This window comes from Bombina bombina, chromosome 1 (assembly GCF_027579735.1).
Source record: "Bombina bombina isolate aBomBom1 chromosome 1, aBomBom1.pri, whole genome shotgun sequence".
In the NCBI taxonomy this organism is placed as follows: domain Eukaryota; kingdom Metazoa; phylum Chordata; class Amphibia; order Anura; family Bombinatoridae; genus Bombina; species Bombina bombina.
The window spans coordinates 651797622-651819534 of record NC_069499.1 but is presented as its reverse complement, the minus strand read 5'-3'; the positions used below and the strand labels follow the sequence as shown (position 1 = coordinate 651819534).

The following is a 21913-nucleotide window of genomic DNA, read 5'->3' as shown; positions in this document are numbered from 1 at the left end:
AGAGTGCTGGAGCTTACTGAAGCAAAGACGTGTATATATATATATATATATATATATATATATATATATATATATATATATGGTGTGCATTCCTACACAGGACTTTGCTATATATATATATATATATATATATATATATATATGTCCTGCAGTACGACAGGCAAAGTACTGCAAGATGTGTATATATAGGTCTTATTGGGTTAAGGGGTTAAGAGAGGTCCTCAGACCAAGTTGAGGCCCATTTTCCCCTCTGAGAGCTGCTGCTGAGAGATGGGTAGATTGGGGTATTGGACAGTGAAATAATCACTCCCAGTGAAGTAGTTGGGCACACGCCTGCCACAGGTGTTGTGGGGATCGGTCCTTTAGCCTACTCTCCTCCTCCTGTTGGGTTGTCTTTATACTCCACACATAGATCCTCTGCTGTGACGTACACAACACTGGATGAGCTATCTCTGCAGCCAGTATGCATAGTAGATTAACAGTGACAGGGAGAAGGCTGAGGCACTAAACCAATTCTTTTCTTCGGTATACACAAGAGAGGAACCTATGGAGGATACTTTGAAACAAACTAGAACATACAAGCCCATACCATTAACTGGGTTATGTCTAGAGGATATCAGGAAAAAATGGATAATAAGATAAATAAAACCCAGATGGAATACAATCAAGGGTTTTACGGAAACTCAGCACTGTTATAGACAAACCTCTACTTTTAATTTTTTAAGACTCATTGTCATCAGGCATAGTACCCCAGGACTGGTGTAAAGCTGATGTGGTGCCACTCAAAAAGTGAGGCATGGCTGATCCAGAAAGCTATAGACCAGTTAGTCTGACATCAATAGTGGGGAAGATACTTGAAGGGATTATGTTGATGAGTATATTTGTATAAACAAGATTATGAGTTTAAATCATTATGGTTTTATGAGAAATAGATCATGTCAAACTAACCGAATTTGATTCTACGAGGAAGTCAAAAAATAAAAAATAAAGGAGAATCATATGATGTGATATACTTAGATTTTGCAAATGCGTTTAATACAGTGCTACATGAGCGATTAATGTACAAAATTAAGGGACTGGGAATAGCTGAAAATGTTAGCTCATGGATAAGTAACTCGATAAAAGACGGGGAGCAACGAGTAGTAGTAAATCGATCATACTCAGATTGGACAAAGGTAATCAGTGGAGTCCCCCAGGGATCAGTACTGGGTCCTGTTCTTTTTAATATTTTTATTAATGACTTGGAGCAAGTATTAAATAGCAACATGAATATTTTTGCATATGATACAAAGTTGTGTAAGGTCATTACGTCAGAGCAGGATGAACTTTCGTTACAAGGTGAACTGCAAAAATTAAAAGTATGGGCAGGTAAATGGAAAATAAGATTTGATACGGGAAAATGCAAGGTTCTACATTTTGGAAGTAAAATTTAGTAGGCAATATATTATTTGAATGGGACTAGACTTAGCCAAACAGGAGGAAAGGGATTTGGGAGTAGTAATAGATAATTTAAAGATGGGTGCACAATGCAGGGCAGTGGCTTCTAAGGTGATTAAGATAGTAGCATGTATTAAAAGAGGCATTAATGCAAGAGAGGAAAACATAATTCTGTCTCTATATAAATCCCTGGTAAGACCTCTCCTTGAGTATGGAGTGCAGTGCTGGAGACCGATCTCCTAAAAAGACATTTGCAGACCTAGAAAAAATTCAGAGAAGGGCCACAAAGCTAATAAGGGGAATGGATAATTTAAAGGGACATTATACACTAGATTTTCTTTGCATACATATTTTGTAGATCCATTTATATAGTCTATACAGTTTTTTTTTTTTTAAGTATAGTTTTGCTTATTTTTAAATAACATTGCGCTGATTTATTTCATGTAATTGGCAAGAGTCCATGAGCTATTGACGTATGGGATATACAATCCTACCAGGAGGGGCAAAGTTTCCCAAACCTCAAAATGCCTATAAATACACTACTCACAATTTGCCTCCCTATGGAGGTGGTGAAGTAAGTTTGTGCTTGATTTTCTTCTGTGATATGCGCTTTTCAGCATTTTGAAGCCCGATTCCTCTGAGTACAGTGTTTGTCAGAGGGATGTAAAGAGTATCACCTATTGATTCTATGGCTTTCCTCATTGGAAATCTTTTCATAGGTTCTCTGTTATCAGTCTTAGAGATTCATCTCCTACCTCCCTTTTCAGATTGACTATATACTCTCATATTCCATTACCTCTGATACTTTTTCAGTACTGGTTTGGCTATCTGCTATATGTGGATGGGTGTCTTTCGGTAAGTATGTTTTCATTACTTAAGACACACTCATCTATGGTTTGGCACTTTATGTATTAATATAAAGTTTTAAATATATGTATTGTATTTCCTTTTTCAGTCTATCAGTTTCAAAATTTGGAAACATATTTAGGAAGTTCAAATTTAGGCTTGCAAGGTCGCAAAATGCTGATATTTATTGCATCATTTATGATGCGAGAATTTTTTTGGCGTGAAGGTACGTTTGGTGACACAAATTCGTAATTTCCAGCGTCTTAGTTGACGCCAGGTTTCCTTGCCCAAGGTTGCGTCTGCCATGACACGAGTTGTCATTTCCGGTTGTTGTTAGCGCAAAAAAATTGTATTTTTCCCCATTCCTGAAACTGCCATATAAGGAAATTGATAATTTTGGGGTTTTGAAATCTCAAGAGGCGAGGTTACCAATCAATACTTTATAACTCCGTGCTATTTTCAGGACTCTTCAGGTTTGACCTCTGTTGAAGAGAGAACCATTCATTTGTTTTCAGACAGACAATATCACAACTGTTTCATTTGTCAATCATCAGGGTGGGACTCACAGTCCCCTAGCTATTAAACAAGTATTTCGGATACTTTTTTGTGCGGAATCCAGCTCTTGTCTAATTTCTGCGGTACATATCCCAGGTGTAGACCATTGGGAAGCGGATTATCTCAGCCGTCAGACTTTACATCCGGGTGAGTGGTCTCTCCATCCAGATGTGTTTTTTCAGATTGTTCAGATATGGGGTCTTCCAGAAATAGATCTGATGGCTTCCCAGCTAAATAAAAAGATTCCCAGGTACCTTTTCAGGTCCAGGGATCCTCAGGTGGAGATGGTGGATGCGTTAGCAGTTCCTTGGTTTTACCAACCTGCTTATATCTTCCCTCCTCTAGTTCTTCTTCCAAGAGTGATCTCCAAGATCATTATGGAACAATCATTTATGTTTCTGGTAGCACCAGCATGGCCTCACAGGTTCTGGTATGCGGATCTTGTCCGGATGACCAGTTGTCAACCTTGCCACTTCCTTTAAGATCAGACCTTCTGTCTCATTGACCATTTTTCCATCAGGATCTCAAATCGTTAAATTTGAAGGTATGGAAATTAAACGCTTAGTTATAGAGGTTTCTCTGACTCAGTGATTGATACTATGTTACAGGCTCGTAAATCTGTTTCTAGGAAGATTTATTGTCGAGTTTGGAAGACTTATATTTCATGGTGTTCTCATAAATTTCTCTTGGCATTCTTTTAGAATTCCTAGAATTTTACAGTTTCTTCAGGATGGTTTGGATAAAGGTTTGTCTGCAAGTTCCTTGAACGGACAAATCTCTGCTCTTTCTGTTTTATTTCACAAAAAGATTACTAAGCTTCCTGATATTCACTGTTTTGTACAGGTTTTGGTCTGTATTAAGCCTGTCATTAAATCAATCTCTCCTCCTTGGAGTCTTAATTTGGTTTTGAAGACTTTACATGCTCCTCCTTTTGAGCCTATGTATTCTTTGGATATTAAACTACTTTCTTGGAAAGTGTTGATTCTTTTGGCTAGAAGAGTTTCCGAATTATCTGCTCTTTCTTGTGAGTCTCCTTTTCTGATTTTCCATAAGGATAAAGCAGTTTTGCGGACTTCATTTAAATTTTTACCTAAAGTTGTGAATTCTAACAGCATTAATAGGGAAATTGTTGTTCCCTCTTTGTGTCCTAATCCCAAGAATTCTTTGGAGAGATCCTTACATTCTCTGGATGTTGTAAGAGCTTTGAAATATTATGTTGAAGCTACTAAAGATTTCAGGAAGACTTCTAGTCTATTTGTTGTCTTTTCTGGTTCTAGGATAGGTCAGAAAGCTTCTGCCATTTCCTTGGCATCTTGGTTAAATCTTTTGATTCATCAGCCTTATTTGGAGTCGGGTCAGACTCCGCCTCAGAGAATCACAGCTCATTCTACTAGATCAGTCTCCACTTTGTGGGCTTTTAAGAATCGAGCTTCAGTTGATCAGAGCAGCAACTTGGTCTTCTTTGCATACATTTACTAAATTCTACCGGTTTGATGTATTTGCCTCTTCGGAAGCAGTTTTTGGTAGAAAAGTTCTTCAGGCAGCTGTTTCAGTTTGATTCCTCTGCTTATGTTTAAGTTTTTTCTTTTCAATTATGAGAAAAACATTTTTTTTTTTGGATGTGGATTTAATTTTTTCAGCGGAAAATGGCAGATTCTTTCATGTAATTGGCAAGAGTCCATGAGCTAGTGACGTATGGGATATACAATCCTACCAGGAGGGGCAAAGTTTCCCAAACCTCAAAATGCCTATAAATCAGTTTTTACAAACTTTGCCTCCTATGGAGGTGGTAAAGTAAGTTTTTGCTAAGATTTCTACGTTGATATGCGCTTCTCAGCATTTTGAAGCCCGATTCCTCTCAGAGTACAGTGAATGTCAGAGGTATGTGCAGGGAGTATCACCTATTGAATGCAATGGTTTTCCTCACGGGGATCTATTTAATAGGTTCTCTGTTATCGGTCGTATAGATTCATCTCCTACCTCCCTTTTCAGATCGACGATATACTCTCATATTCCATTACCTTTACTGATAACCGTTTCAGTACTGGTTTGGCTATCTGCTATATGTGGATGGGTGTCTTTGGTAAGTATGTTTTCATTTAAGTTCTAAATATATGTATTGTACTTATATTTGCCATGATTCAGGTTTCAGTATATTTCCTTTTGCAGACTGTCAGTTTCATATCTGGGAAAAGCATTTTTATTTTTAGGAAAATGTATTTCTTACCTGGGGTTTTTGCAATTGACTGTCATTTTAAATTCGCGGGGCACAATTAGGCTATGCCAAACTATATTGCGTCCTTTTTGGCGCAAGATTTTTTTTTTGGTTCGGAGTTATGTTCGATGACGCAAATTATATCTCCAGATTATATCTCCAGCCTGTGGTTTGTAATAAGTTGTCATGATAAATGTTTACATGCAGAGAATGTGTCCATCAGTAATAATACATTGCTTGTTGCTGTTCTTTTAACCTGTGAATTTATAAGATTTTTTGCTAATTCTATTCAGAAGGCTTTGTCTGCCATCCCGCCTTCTAATAAATGTAAAGGCCTTTTTAAACTTCTCATAAAGTTGATGAAATTTCAAATGACCGACAACATACTGAATTATCCTCCTCTGATGAGGATCTATCTGATTCAGAAGATCCTTCCTCAGATATTGACACTAAACTATTTATTTAAAATGGAGTACATTCGTTCTTTGTTGAAGAAGTGCTGATTATATTGGATATTGAGGAGACTAGTCCTCTTGATTTTAAAGCTAGTAAACTTTTAAATGCTGTTTATAAACCTCCTGTGGTTATTTCAGAGGTTTTTTTCAGTTCCTGATGCTATTTCTGATATGATTTCTAAGGAATGGAATAGGCCTGGTACTACTTTTATTCCTTCTTTAAGGTTTAAAAAATTGTATCCTTTGCCAGCAATTAGTTTGGAGTTTTGGGAAAAGATCCCCCAAAATTGATGGGGCTATCTCTACTCTTGCTAAACGTACTACTATTCCTACGGAAGATAGTATTTCTTGTTAAGATCCTTTAGATAGGAAACTTGAATCTTATCTAAGGAAAGCTTATCTATTTTCAGGTCTTCTTCTTAGGCCTGCAAATTCTTTGGCTGATGTTGCAGCTGCTTCAACTTTTTGGTTGGAAATTTTAGCACAAGTATCGAATCATGATTTGTCTAGCATTGTTAACTTGATTCAACATGCTAATAATTTCATTTGTGATGCCATTTTTTGTTATCAAATTGATGTTAAATCTCTGTCTTTAGCTATTTTAGCTAAAAGAATTTTGTGGCTTAAATCTTGGAATGCTGATATAACTTCTAAGTCCAGATTGCGATTTCTTTCCTTCCAAGGTAATAAATTATTTGGTTCAGTTGGATTTAATATTTTCTAGGGATGCATCAAAATTTCGGCCGCAGAAAGTTTCAGCCCAAAATGGCATTTTTGGTTATTTCGGTTTTCAGGGTTTTTTTGCCTTTTATTTTCGGAAAAATTGTGTAGCATATTTCAAATTTGATGCCAGCCTAGAGCTGCTGTTTGAGTTCATTACTTGACTTGCTGTTTTGCATATAATAATAGTTTTCTATGACTATACTTTATTTTGATAATTGGTTAAAAAAAAAAAAAAAAAAAAAAAAAGGTCAAATCGGATTCTGTTACACAGAACTAAAAGAATAATACTAGCGATGCACCAAAATTTGGGCCGCCGAAAATGTGCAATTCCAATTTCGGCCCAAAGAGGACCAAAATGGCTAAATATGCACAGCCCTCCCCTGTTCTATTGAGTTACATGTCTATCCTTAGCATAAGGTGAGCAGCACAGCACTGGCATGGTACACAGCGCACACACATAAGTACCGTGACATAATGATATTTGAAACCATCAGTGCCCCTTTTTTTTTTTAGAAGGAAACCAAAGTGTTGAATACAGTATTCAAAGGAGGATAAGTAACATGTTTATAAACACTTGATATTATCAAACACAGCCCTAAGCACACACAGTGAATATGTATAAGCCTTATATACAGTGCTCATACATCAGCCTCTTGTGCGTATTCTATTCACCTGAGACAAATATGCGTGCACACTATATATGCATAAGCCCCAAGTTTGCACACAGTTGGTACAAATTAGCACCCACCAGACAATGTATACAAAAAAGCACAGTAACTTTCTATAACCACCTTGCATGTAAGGTCGTAGCCAAGTCCGGTGGTCCTGGTGATAGGCAGCCTCCATTTGGGGCTCCGGACATATAATCTGATTGGTCAGTGTGAGACCCAAACCAGGAACTAAGCGGAGATACGATGAGAGACGATCAGGTGCAGCCACACCCATTGCACGGATAACTATACCCAAAAACAAAACACATGTCCACCTCGTATTGTTGTCTGGCTATAACCACGCTCTCCCTTGTAGAGCTCCACCAGTTTCACTGCAGATCACGCCCTACGGTACAAGTGACCATGCCCATTTGTTGGAGCTTTCCCGTCTACAAGCTCTCTCAGCTACACACACACACACACTGTAGTTAAAAAAAAAATTATTTTAAAAATCGGTTTCGGTTTTCGTCCAGGGGCATCCATAATTTTCGGTATCTGTTTCGGTCCAGAATTTTCATTTCGGTGCATCCCTAATATTTTCAACTGTCAATGGGGGGAAGTGAGTTTTTTTGCCTCAAGATAAGATCTAAGGGTAATTTAAAGCTTCTAACCGTTTTTGTTCTTAAATAAGGAACAGAAAGCTAATTCTTCCCCAAGGAATCTGTTTCCAATTGGAAGCCTTCTCCAAATAGGAATAAATCCAAGCTATTTAAGAGATCAAAGCCAGCCCTTAAATCCGCATGAAGGTGCAGCTCTTATTCCATCTCAGCAGGTAGGGGGCAGATTAAGAGTACCAACTTTCAAAATGGTGACTATAAGGTCTATTCTGCTTTTTGTTCAGCAAGGGCATTATATGCCCACAATAGACTTACAGGATGCATATCTTCATATTCTGATTCATTCAGATTGCTTTTAATTTCTGAGATTCTCTTTTTTAGACAAGCATTACCAATTTGTTGTTCTTCCTTTTTGGCTTAGCGACAGCTCTGGGAATCTTTTCAAAGGTTCTTGGTGTCCTACTCTCTGTTATCAGAGAGCAGGGTGTTGCAGTGTTTCCTTATTTGGACGATATCTTGGTACTTGCTCAGTCTTTACGTTCTGCAGAATCTCACACGAATCAACTACTGTTGTTTCTTCAAAGACATGGTTGGAGGATCAATTTACCAAAAAGTTACTTTATTCCTCAGACAAGAGTCACCTTTTTAGGTTTCCAGATAGATTCAGTGTCCATGACTCTGTCTCTAACAGACAAGAGACAATTTAAATTGGTTTCAGCTTGTCGGAAGCTTTAGTCTCTATTATTCCCTGTGCATGGAAGTTTTAGGTTTCATTACTGCAGCATCGGACGTGATTCTCTTTGCTTGTCTTTATATGAGACCTCTTCAGCTTTGTATGCTAAATCAACGGTGCAGGGATTATACAAGGATATTACAATTAATATCCTTAAATCCCCAGTGTTTGACTATCTCTGACTTGGTGGTTAGATCACCATCGTATAGTTCTAGGGGCCTCTCTGGTTCGTCCAACCTGGACTGTGATCATAACAGATGCAAGTCTTTTCAGGTTGGGGACATTTGAGAAGCGGATTATCTCAGCCGTCAGACTTTACATTCAGGGGAGAGGTCTCTCCATCCAGATGTGTTTTCTCAGATTGTTCAGATGTGGGGTTTTCCAGAAATAGATCTGATGGGTTCTCATCTAAACAAGAAACTTCCTAGGTACCTGTCCAGATCCAGGGATCTTCAGGCGGAAGCAGTGGTTGCATTGACACTTCCTTGGTGCTACCAACCTGCTTATATTTTCCCGCCTCTAGTTCTTCTTCCAAGAGTGATATCCAAAATCATCATGGAACAGTCATTTGTATTGCTGGTAACTCCAGCATGGCCTCACAGGTTTTGGTATGCGGATCTTGTTCGGATGTCCAGTTGCCAACCTTGGCCTCTTCCATTTAGGTCGGATCTTCTGTTTCAAGGTCCGTTTTTTTTCCATCAGAATTTCAAATCATTAAATTTGAAGGTATGAGAATTGAAAGCCTAGTGCTTAGTCATAGAGGTTTCTCTGACTCAGTGATTAAAGGGACAGTCAAGTCCCAAAAAATATTTCATGATTTAACCCCTTAACGACCGAGGACGTGCAGGGTACGTCCTCAAAAAAAAAAAGGCAGTTAACGCCTGAGGACATACCCTGCACGTCCTCGGTGTGGAAAGCAGCTGGAAGTGATCCTGCTTGCTTCCAGCTGCTTTCCGGCTATTGCAGTGATGCCTCGATATGGAGGCATCCTGCAATAACCTTAAATGGCCATCCGATGCAGAGAGAGCCACTCTGTGGCCCTCTCTGCACCGGACATCGATGGCCGGTATCGGTGGGTGGGAGCGGACTTGGGAGGCGGGTGGGCGGCCATCGATGCGCCGTGTAATGTGCAGGGGGGCGGGATCGGGACCGACGGGCGCGCACATGGGAGCGGGCACGGCGGGCGGGAGGGAACCGCTACACTACAGAAAAAAAATCTGAAAATAACTATAATAAATGTGCAATAAAAATATTGTTAAGTATCTAAGTTATCTGCAAGTGGTGGGAGGTTGGTCGAGGGAAGCTACACTACAGAAAAGGGCATTTTTTTTAAAAAAAAAAAGATTACTTTTTTTTACTAAACTGGGTACTGGCAGACAGCTGTCAGTACCCAAGATGGCGCCCGCTAAGGCAGAGGGGGAGGGTTAGAGAGCTGTTTGGTGGGGGATCAGTGAGGTTGGGGGCTAAGGGGGATCCTACAAAGCAGCATATGTAAATATGCTATATTAAAAAAAAAAACAAATATACCTTTTATTTTAGTACTGGCAGAGTTTCTGCCAGTACTTAAGATGGCGGGGACAATTGTGGGGTGGGGGAGGGAAGAGAGCTGTTTGGGAGGGATCAGGGGGTCTGATGTTTCAGGTGGGAGGCTGAGCTCTACACTAAAGCTAAAATTAACCCTGCAAGCTCCCTACAAGCTACATAATTAACCCCTTCACTGCTAGCCATAATACACGTGTGATGTGTAGCGGCATTTAGTGGCCTTCTAATTACCAAAAAGCAACGCCAAAGCCATATATGTCTGCTATTTCTGAACAAAGGGGATCCCAGAGAAGCATTTACAACCATTTGTGCCATAATTGCACAAGCTGTTTGTAAATGATTTCAGTGAGAAAGCTAAAATTGTGAAAAATTTAACTTTTTTTTTTTTATTGGATCGCATTTACGGTGAAATGGTGGCATGAAATATACCAAAATGGGCCTATATCAATACTTAGGGTTGTCTACTACACTAAAGCTAAAATTTCCCCAAAAAGCTCCCTACATGCTCCCTAATTAACCCCTTCACTGCTGGGCATAATACACGTGTGGTGCTCAGTGGCATTTAGTGGCCTTCTAATTACCAAAAAGCAACGCCAAAGCCATATATGTCTGCTATTTCTGAACAAAGGGGATCCCAGAGAAGAATTTACAACCATTTATGCCATAATTGCACAAGCTGTTTGTAAATAATTTCAGTGAGAAACCAAAAGTTTGTGAAAAAATTTGTGAAAAAGTGAACGATTTTTTGTATTTGATCGCATTTGGCGGTGATATGGTGGCATGAAATATACCAAAATGGGCCTAGATCAATACTTTGGGATTATAGTGGGGTAGGAAGGGGCGCTGGACCGCAATCTGGAAATGTATATAACTAAGACCTTTGCATTAATTTATATTTTGTTGGGTTCAAGAATTGCCGAACCGGACAGCTGATATATTAAAACGCTGACAGGAAAAGTAAGAATATACAGAGGAGCGTTTTTTATACATAAAGGTACTGTGTGACATCTCTAATTGGGAACTTTTAAAGGAACCACAAAAAAGGAAAGACTGTGGATAAACACCTGCTAGGAAAAACCCTCTAATTAAAGCTTGCAACACTGTTTAATAAGACACATGCCACTTTGAAAAACACTTATTACAGACTATCAATACAGAAAAGGCTTATCATTGTTTTTTACTATTGGTTCATACTGGTGTATGAAAGCTAACTATACTTATCAATCTGCAATGGTTTATTGCAGGGGTGTCCAAACTTTGCTCTCCAGAGGTTTTGGAACTACATTTCCCATGATGCTCAGCTAGATAAAATGCTGGCTGAGCATCATCGGAAATGTAGTTCCAAAACCTCTGGAGAGCAAAGTTTGGACACCCCTGGTTTATTGTTACTGTATCAACCTATGCTAGGAAAAGCCCTCTAATTAAAGCTTGCAACACTGTGTTTAACAAGACACACGCCACTTTGAAACACCTGTTACAGACTATCAACACAGAAAAGGCTTATCATTGTTTTTACCATTGGTTCATACTGGTGTATGAAAGCTAACTACTCTTATCAATCTGCAGTGGTTTATTGTTACTGTATCAACCTATGCCTCTACTAGTTTTCACTTTATTGTTTGTCCATCTTCTAACATATTAGTAGCTATTGGAGTCTTTTCAATAAGAATTGTAGTTTTAAAATAGAATTGTAGTTTTTCATGCATTTATAACACCGGTGTTATTAAAGGATTACTTTCTGTTATAATTTTTAAGCTAAACAACTAACATATTAAAGTTAATAAACCTTAATTAAAACCTACTGACCTATATTTTCTCCAAAACAAAGTTTCATAACGTTCTAAAAGTTATATCTTTTATTCGCCGATGATGTCACGTTATCCTGCCCACTATTTTCAGCACTGCATGTTTAAAATACTTAAACCAATAACTTTGTGTTTAAAGCGCCATTTTGAAACCTAGGTATTGTAAACGGATTGGTACAGAGCAAAGGATACCCATGGAGTGGGTTTGGAAAACAATTAAATTTGCAGACAAGATTTCTGATATACGGTAGAGATATGTTAATGAAATGCTATTGATAAAAAGCGTATTTGGGGTAGTTAGTTAGTAACAGGCATAGAAAATATTTACTTACAGTGGCCCTTTAAGTTTTTAGAATCTAATTTTTTAGAACATTACTGTTGTTTAATATTTTAACTGCTACTAGTGTTTGTAAGGAATTTTTATTTCTTAGTATGAACTCACTTAATAAATTAACATTATTACATTGATCTGCTTACTATCCCTTTTTTCTTTTTTAAATCAGGATCCATATTTTCTACTCAAAATCTAAAACTTGTGAGGAATCACTAGTTCTCATTACTAATTTACTCACAACTATATTTAACTATATTTATTTTTATGCACCTCAACTTTTCACTACAACAATTATCATCCCCACCGCACATATACTATATACACAGAAGATCTACCTGGTGACATAGAGTCACTTTAAACTTATACTGCTCTAACACTAATTTCACACCTATTTACTCTCACGATTGAATATAATCTTTTGCCCTACATAAACAAGGAGAAATTAGCATGTTTTAAATTTTATTAACACTTTCACTAAATAGCTTTCTACGCAGCACACTTTATACTATCACTGAAAAGATAGAAGATTATTATACTATTGTATTTTATTTTTATCATCACACCTGAACCTTATATTATTGGTATTCTCTACCCTAACTAAAAGATTAACACTTTCATTAACACTTTCACTAAGTAGCTTTCTACGCAGCACACTTTGTATTATCACTGCAAAGATAGAAGATTATTATACAAATTTATTTTCTCCAACATTGGTGTGTCCGGTCCACGGCGTCATCCATAACTTGTGGGAATATTCTCTTCCCCAACAGGAAATGGCAAAGAGCACAGCAAAAGCTGTCCATATAGTCCCTCCCAGGCTCCGCCCACCCCAGTCATTCTCTTTGCCGTTGCACAGGCAACATCTCCACGGAGATGGTGAAGAGTATGTGGTGTTTAGTTGTAGTTTTTTATTCTACTATCAAGAGTTTGTTATTTTAAAATAGTGCTGGTATGTACTATTTACTCTGAAACAGAAAAAGATGAAGAGTTCTGTTTGTGAGAGGAATATGATTTTAGCAGCAGTAACTAAAATCGTTTGCTGTTTCCACATAGGACTGTTGAGATGAAATAACTTCAGTTGGGGGAAACAGTTAGCAGACTTTTCTGCTTAAGGTATGACTAGGCATATTTCTAACAAGACTGTGTAATGCTGGAAGGCTGTCATTTCCCCTCATGGGGACCGGTAAGCCATTTTCTTAGTCTCAAACAGAATAAAGGGCTTAATATGGGCTATAAAACTGGTAGACACTTTTATGGGCAAGATCGATTGCATTATTTGGGCATTTTATACAGCTTGATGTTGAAATTCACACTTATAAACTTTGAGGAACGTTTTTTAACGTCAGGCACTGGTTTAGACACCTTTCCAGTCAGGAAGGGCCTTCCCTGTAGTAGGCTGAGCCTCATTTTCGCGCCATTACTGCGCAGTTACTTTTGAGAGCAGGACATGCAGCTGCATGTGTGTGGGTCTGAAAGTAGTTGAAAAGGTTCCTAGAAGGCTTCATTTGGTATCGTATTCCCCCCTGGGTTTGGTAAAGTCGCAGCAAAGGCTGTAGCTGGGACTGTAGAGGAGTTAAAACTGTAACCGGCTCCGGTTTCTTCATTTTAAGGGTTAAAGGTCTGAAATTTGGGGTGCAATGCTTTGAATGCTTTAAGACACTTTGGTGAAAATTTGGTTAAATTTGAACAATTCCTTCGATGCAAGGCTGGAACAAGGGTAAGCAGGCCATGAAGCCTGCTGCTGCTAACAAAACAGCATGAAGGAGTAGCCCCCGATCCGGGACCGGATCTAGTAGGGGGCAGACTCTCTCTCTTCGCTCAGGCTTGGGCAAGAGATGTTCAGGATCCCTGGGCACTAGAAATAGTTTCTCAGGGTTATCTTCTGGAATTCAAGGAACTACCCACAAGGGGAAGGTTCCACATGTCTCACTTATCTTCAAACCAAATAAAGAGACAGGCATTCTTACATTGTGTAGAAGACCTGTTAAAAATGGGAGTGATACACCCAGTTCCAACCGTGGAACAAGGAATGGGGTTTTACTCAAATCTGTTTGTAGTTCCCAAAAAAGAGGGAACTTTCAGACCAATTCTGGATTTAAAGATCCTAAACAAATTTCTCAGAGTGCCATCGTTCAAAATGGAAACCATTCGAACAATTTTACCTACAATCCAGGAGGGTCAATTTATGACTAGCGTGGATCTAAAGGATGCGTATCTACATATTCCTATCCACAAAGATCATCATCAGTTCCTAAGGTTCGCCTTTCTGGACAAACATTACCAGTTTGTGGCTTTCCCATTCGGGCTAGCCACTGCTCCAAGGATTTTCACAAAGGTACTCGGGTCCCTTCTAGCGGTTCTAAGACCAAGGGGCATTGCAGTGGCACCTTACTTGGACGACATTCTGATACAAGCGTCGTCTCTTTCAAAGGCAAAGGCTCACACAGACATCGTTCTGGCCTTTCTCAGATCTCACGGATGGAAAGTGAACATAGACAAAAGTTCCCTGTCTCCGTCGACAAGAGTTCCTTTCTTGGGGACAATAATAGATTCTTTAGAAATGAAGATTTTCCTGACAGATGTCAGAAAGTCAAAACTTCTAAACGCTTGTCAAGTTCTTCATTCTGTTCCACGTTCTTCCATAGCTCAGTGCATGGAAGTAGTAGGGTTGATGGTTGCAGCAATGGACATAGTTCCTTTTGCGCGAATTCATCTAAGACCATTACAACTGTGCATGCTGAAACAGTGGAATGGGGACTATACAGACTTGTCTCCAGTGATTCAAGTAGATCAGAAGACCAGAGTCTCACTCCGTTGGTGGCTAACCCAGGACCACCTGTCCCAGGGAATGAGTTTCCGCAGACCAGAGTGGGTCATCGTCACGACCGACGCCAGTCTAGCGGGCTGGGGCGCGGTCTGGGACTCCCTGAAAGCTCAGGGGTTATGGTCTCGGGAAGAGTCTCTTCTCCCGATAAACATTCTGGAACTGAGAGCGATATTCAATACTCTCAGGGCTTGGCCTCAACTAGCAAAGGCCAGATTCATAAGATTCCAATCAGACAACATGACGACTGTTGCTTACATCAACTATCAGGGGGGAACAAGGAGTTCCCTGGCGATGAGAGAAGTGACCAAAATCATAAAATGGGTGGAGGATCACTCCTGCCACCTATCTGCGATCCACATCCCAGGAGTGGAAAACTGGGAGGCGGATTATCTGAGTCGTCAGACATTCCATCCGGGGGAGTGGGAACTCCACCCGGAGATCTTTGCCCAGTTGACTCAATTATGGGGCATTCCAGACATGGATCTGATGGCGTCTCGTCAGAACTTCAAGGTTCCTTGCTACGGGTCCAGATCCAGGGATCCCAAGGCGACTCTAGTGGATGCATTAGTAGCGCCTTGGACCTTCAACCTAGCTTATGTGTTTCCACCGTTTCCTCTCATTCCCAGGCTGGTAGCCAGGATCAAGCAGGAGAGGGCCTCGGTGATCTTGATAGCTCCTGTGTGGCCACGCAGGACTTGGTATGCAGACCTGGTGAATATGTCATCGGCTCCACCATGAAAGCTACCTTTGAGACAGGATCTTCTAGTACAAGGTCCATTCGAACATCCAAATCTAGTTTCCCTTCAGCTAACGGCTTGGAAATTGAACGCTTGATTTTATCTAAGCGTGGGTTTTCGGATTCTGTAATAGATACTCTGATACAAGCCAGAAAACCTGTAACTAGGAAGATTTACCATAAAATATGGAAAAGATATCTGTTGGTGTGAATCCAAGGGATTCTCATGGAGTAAGATCAAAATTCCTAGGATCCTTTCCTTTCTCCAAGAAGGTTTCGATAAGGGATTATCAGCGAGTTCTCTAAAGGGACAGATTTCTGCTTTATCTGTCTTATTACACAAACGACTGGCAGCTGTGCCTGATGTTCAAGCTTTTGTTCAAGCTTTGGTCAGGATCAAGCCTGTTTACAGACCTTTGACTCCTCCCTGGAGTCTGAATTTAGTTCTTTCAGTTCTTCAAGGGGTTCCGTTTGAACCTCTACATTCCATAGATATCAAGATGTTATCTTGGAAAGTTCTGTTTTTGGTTGCTATTTCTTCTGCTAGAAGAGTTTCTGAGTTATCTGCTTTGCAGTGTAATCCGCCCTATCTGGTGTTCCATTCAGATAAGGTTGTTTTGTGTACTAAAGCTGGTTTCCTTCCAAAGGTTGTTTCCAACACGAATATTAACCAGGAAATAGTTGTACCTTCTTTATGTCCGAATCCAGTTTCAAAGAAGGAACATTTGTTACACAATTTAGATGTAGTTCGTGCTTTAAAGTTCTATTTAGAAGCAACAAAGGATTTCAGACAAACGTCTTCTCTGTTTGTCGTTTATTCTGGCAAGAGGAGAGGTCAAAAAGCTACTGCTACCTCTCTTTCCGATTGGCTTACGAGACTGCCGGACGGCAGCCTCCTGAACGCATCACAGCTCACTCTACTAGGGCTGTGGCTTCCACATGGGCCTTCAAGAACGAGGCTTCTGTTGATCAGATATGTAAGGCAGTGACTTGGTCTTCCCTGCACACTTTTGCCAAATTCTACAAATTTGATACTTTTGCTTCTTCGGAGGCTATTTTTGGGAGTAAGGTTTTGCAAGCCACCACGGCACCACTTGCAAAGCCTTCCGTTTAGGCAACCTGATTGGCTCCCTCCCTTCATCCGTGTCCTAAAGCTTTGGTATTGGTTCCCACAAGTTATGGATGACGCCGTGGACCGGACACACCAATGTTGGAGAAAACAGAATTTATGCTTACCTGATAAATTACTTTCTCCAACGGTGTGTCCGGTCCACGGCCCGCCCTGGTTTTTTAATCAGGTTTGATTAATTGCTTTCTTTGACTACAGTCACCACGGCACCCTATAGTTTCTCCTGTTTTTTTCTCCTGTCCGTCGGTCGAATGACTGGGGTGGGCGGAGCCTGGGAGGGACTATATGGACAGCTTTTGCTGTGCTCTTTGCCATTTCCTGTTGGGGAAGAGAATATTCCCACAAGTTATGGATGACGCCGTGGACCGGACACACCGTTGGAGAAAGTAATTTATCAGGTAAGCATAAATTCTGTTTTATCATCACACCTTGAACCTCATATTATTGATATTCTCTACCCCAACTAAAAAACAGAAGATTATTATATTATATTATTTTATTTTACCATCGCACCTCATATAAGATTTAATATTGGTATTCTTGACCCCAACTAAATATAAATTAATGCAAAGGTCTTAGTTATATACATTTCCAGATTGCGGTCCAGCGCCCCTTCCTACCCCACTATAATCTCTTTTTTTCAAAAACTTTTGGTGTAGTCACTTGTGAGAAGACTACACTAGTGAAGGAGGCTATGTCTGGAGTGAGTTAGATTGTTCAAATTACCCTATCTATAATATCAATACTTTGGGATGTCTTCTAAAAAAAAATATTTACATGTCAATGGATATTCAGAGATTCCTGAAAGATATTAGTGTTCTAATGTAACTAGCGCTAGTTTTGGGGAAAAAAATGGTTTGGAAATAGCAAAGTGCTACTTGTATTTATGGCCCTATAACTTACAAAAAAAAGCAAAGAAGATGTAAACATTGGGTATTTCTAAACTCAGGACAAAATTTAGAAACTTTTTAGCATGGGTGTTTTTTGGTGGTAGTAGATATGTAACAGATTTTGGGGGTCAAAGTTAGAAAAAGTGTGTGTTTTTTTCCATTTTTTCCTCATATTTTATAAAACATTTTATAGTAAATTATAAGATATGATGAAAATAATGGTATCTTTAGAAAGTCCATTTAATGGCGAGAAAAACGGTATATAATATGTGTGGGTACAGTAAATGAGTAAGAGGAAAATAACAGCTAAACAGAAACACAGCAAAAATTTAAAAATAGCCTTGGTCCCAAACGGTCAGAAAATGGAAAAGTGCTGTGGTCATTAAAGGGTTAAATAGGTCATGTAATTTTAAACAACTTCCAAATTTACTTTTATCATCTCTAGGTATTGTTAGTTGAAAGCTAAACCTAGGAGGTTCATATGCTAATTTCTTAGACCTTGAAGACTGCCTCTAATCTGAATGCATTTTGACCACTAGAGGGCATTAGTTCATGTGTTTCATATAGATAACATTGAGCTCATGCACATGGAGTGAGCACTGATTGGCTAAAATGCAAGTCTGTCAAAATAACTGAAATAAGGGGGCAGTCAGCAGAAGCTTAGATACAAGGTTATTACAGAGGTAAAACTTGCATTATTATAACTGTGTTGGTTATGCAAAACTGGGAAATGGGTAATAAAGGGATTATCTTTCTTTTTTAAACAACAAAAATTCTGGTGTTGACTGTCCCTTTAATACTATGTTACAGGCTCGTAAATCTGTTTCTAGAAAGATTTATTATCAAGTTTGGAAGACTTATTTTCATGGTGGTGTTTTCATAAATTCGTTTGGCATTCTTTCAGAATTCCTAGAATTTTTTCAGTTTCTTCAGGATGGTTTTGATAAGGTTTTGTCTGCAAGTTCCTTGTAGGTACAAATCTTGGCTTTTTCTGTCTTATTTCACAGAGAGATTGCTAAGCTTCCTGATATTCACTTTTTTTTAACAGGCTTTGGTTTGTATCAAACCTGTCATTAAATCAATCTCTCCTCCTTGGAGTCTTAATTTGGTTTTGAAGGCTTTACAGGCTCTTCCATTTGAGCCTATGCATTTTTTGGATATTAAACTACTTTCTTGGAAAGTGTTGTTCCATTTGGCCATCTCTTCTGCTAGAAGAGTTTCTGAATTATCTACTCTTTATTGTGAATCTCCTTTCTGATTTTTCATCAGGATAAGGTGGTTTTGCGGACTTCATTTAAATTCTTTCCTAAGGTTGTGGTTTCTAACAACATTAATAGAGAATTTGTTGTCCCTTCCTTGTGTCCTAATCCTAAGAATTCTTTCAAAAAGAATCCTTCCATTCTTTGGATGTGGTAAGAGCTTTGAAATATTATGTTGAAGCTACTAAAGATTTCAGGAAGACTTCTAGTCTATTTGTTATCTTTTCTGGTTCTAGGAAAGGTCAGAGGGCTTCTGATGTTTCCTTGGCTTCGTGGTTAAAGCTTTGGTTTCATTCAGCTTATTTGGGGTTGGGTCAAGCCCCGTCTCAGAGAATTACAGCTCATTCTACTAGATCAGTCTCCACTTCGTGGGCTTTTAAGAATGAAGCTTCAGTTGATCAGATTTGGAAAGCAGCAACTTGGTCTTCTTTGCATACATTAACTAAATTCTACCGTTTTTAATGTATTTGCTTCTTTGGAAGCAGTTTTTGGTAGAAAAGTTCTTCAGGCAGCTGTTTTAGTTTGATTCTTCTGCTTTTGTTTTAAGTTTTTTCTTTTCATTTAATGAGAATTAACTTATTTTGGATTGTGGATTATTTTTTCAGTGAGAAATGGCTGTTTTTATTTGTATCCCTCCCTCTCTAGTGACTCTTGCGTGGAGTTCCACATCTTGGGTATTGCTATCCCATACGTCACTAGCTCATGGACTCTTGCCAATTACATGAAAGAAAACATAATTTATGTAAGAACTTACCTGATAAATTCATTTCTTTCATATTGGTAAGAGTCGATGAGACCCACCCTTTTTATAGTGGTTATGTTTTTTTGTATGAAGCACAATTATATTTCCAGTTCCTTTTTGACGCTTTTTACTCCTTTTTCCATCACCCCACTACTTGGCTATTCGTTAAACTGTGGTGAGGGGTGTATTTATAGGCATTTTGAGGTTTGGGAAACTTTGCCCCTCCTGGTAGGATTGTATATCCCATACGTCACTAGCTCGTGGACTCTTGCCAATATATAAAAAATGAATTTATCAGGTAAGTTCTTACATAAATTTGTTTTTTTCCTCCCGTTTTCCGCCATCCGGTATCATGTAACAGACATCAGCCAATCACAGACTAGTATACGTATTCCCTGTGATCTTGTTCCCCAGAAAGTGTAAATATAAAAAGACTGTGCAAATTTGATAATGCAAGTAAATTGGAAAGTGTCTTAAAACTGCATGCTCTATCTGAATCATAAAAGTTTATTTTGACTTGAGTGTCCCTTGTAAGTTCCAAATTGAATTAAACATGAAAAGTGCATCTAGTCTTTGTGGTGTTTTGCTCAGTTTCCTCTTTTGTATTACTTTTACATTGCAGTGGATTACTGCTCCTCTGACAAAAATGTTATCAATATCTTTGTCAAAAAGAAAAAAGGTTTATAAAAGTTAATTACTGGTATATATTAGTCTTCATATGCATATTATGGATCTGAATTAGTTAACTTGAAAATTATCACTGCATTGCTTGAGAAAGAAAAAAATTGGAATTTGGTTTCATGTTTTTTTTTCTCTACAAAAAGAACTGGATAAATAAGAGAACCACTTTTGAGCCATTATGTTCAGGTCTAAAATGTCTATATATAACCCAAACCTACGCAGACTAGTACGAAATCAGGTTTTGCAATGTATTTTTAATTTATTTGTCTGTTTTTTCCTGTTTTTTTATTTGAGTGCATTCTGTGGAATGCAGAATTAGTTAATATATGTGCAGGCAATCTTTTAGATCTTTTCCTAAGTATATCATTGTTTGCCATTAATTTATTAATAAACATGAAAGGGAAAAAAGAAGATATTAGGTTCTGTAGTAGTATTTTTTTTATGATTTTGGAAATGAGGCTGATAAATACATTGCTTCTTTTTTATAAAATACAATAAGAGTAAGCAAGTCTATTTTCTCTTTCAGGTGGTGTTTGACTCGGAAGGTGACCAAAATCGTTTATACCACAATACTGATTGCACAGATGTTTGTCAATGAAGAGGGCCCATTTGCACCTCCCTTAAGTTATTCATTTATTTGCATTACAGCTTTTTTTCCACCCTCCAGTGTTTAAGTTGTGCATTGCTGTATTTTAAATTTGTTGCTTATTTTTTCTTACCCATTTATTTTCAGTATATGGCTGAAAGTGTTTATCTAATTCCATAATCTTAAGCACAATGTGCTGCAAACGGACAACTGCCACAGTGCAAATGAGATTACTTTTGTGTGTACAGTGTATCACTTTAGGTTGTCTAAATACTGCTTGGGATTTAGTAATTCTTTGCAATTTGAAATGCATACTTTTTAATGTTGCAACAACAAATAAAGTTATTCAATTTTTTTTTCAATTTACCTCATTTAAAAGGTTTATTTATTACTATCCTTGTAAGACATGCAATGGCACTGTTTTCATGCTGATGACTAATGTTTGTATATTATGTGTAGAACATGAAATATTTGTTAAGGAATTACTGGATCATATCTTTTATCTATGAAATGTCCCCAACAACACATTTTGTTGCTTATAATTTTTTAAATACATAAAATGAACTTAATTGCAGGCGTTTCTGAAAGAACTTAGGGTTCAATTATACAAATATAGGAGCTTTGTATTGCTGAACTTTTAGTCTGAAAAGTTTCACAAAACTTTTTTTAAAAGAAATTTTTATCTGCTGATTCTACCAGTGTAAGCTTTTTTCTAAATAAAGAAATAGTTTCTCAATGGGTCGTAAATCATTGTGTAAATTGTGTCTTATTAATAATTAACATTTTGGTAAAAATGCCTGGTCAATACTTACTGAGTACTCTAAGTTAAAGGAACATTGTACACAACAAACACCTGCCATGCACTTGAGTGGTTAGCAATTATACATAACGTTTTATTCCTGCAGGAAATAATTCATGAAGTAAAAAGGTTGAAGGTAGCAAAAAATAAATTTCATGCAGGTTTATTGAATTTTATGCATAACCGTCACAGCACTGTTGGTAGACAGGAACATGCTATCTTAAGCATGAATAGATAATTTTTTCTTCATGCTCTTACAGAACCATGTTTAAGACTGCAGTAGATATAACATTTGCTCACTTATAGCACTAGGTCCCTCTCACACTTAGGTAGAACTATAAAAGTGCTGGTG

The 21913-nt window shown here is 38.3% G+C and overlaps 1 protein-coding gene across 1 annotated transcript in view; it reads left to right on the top strand.

Moving 5' to 3' along the window:
• Positions 1-21509, top strand: part of THOC2 (THO complex subunit 2) — an 889387-nt gene extending 867878 nt beyond the window's left edge. The window contains 1 exon segment of the mRNA XM_053699115.1: positions 20703-21509. The gene's annotated coding sequence lies outside the window, so the exon portion shown is untranslated.
• The last annotated feature ends 404 nt before the right edge of the window (positions 21510-21913 follow it).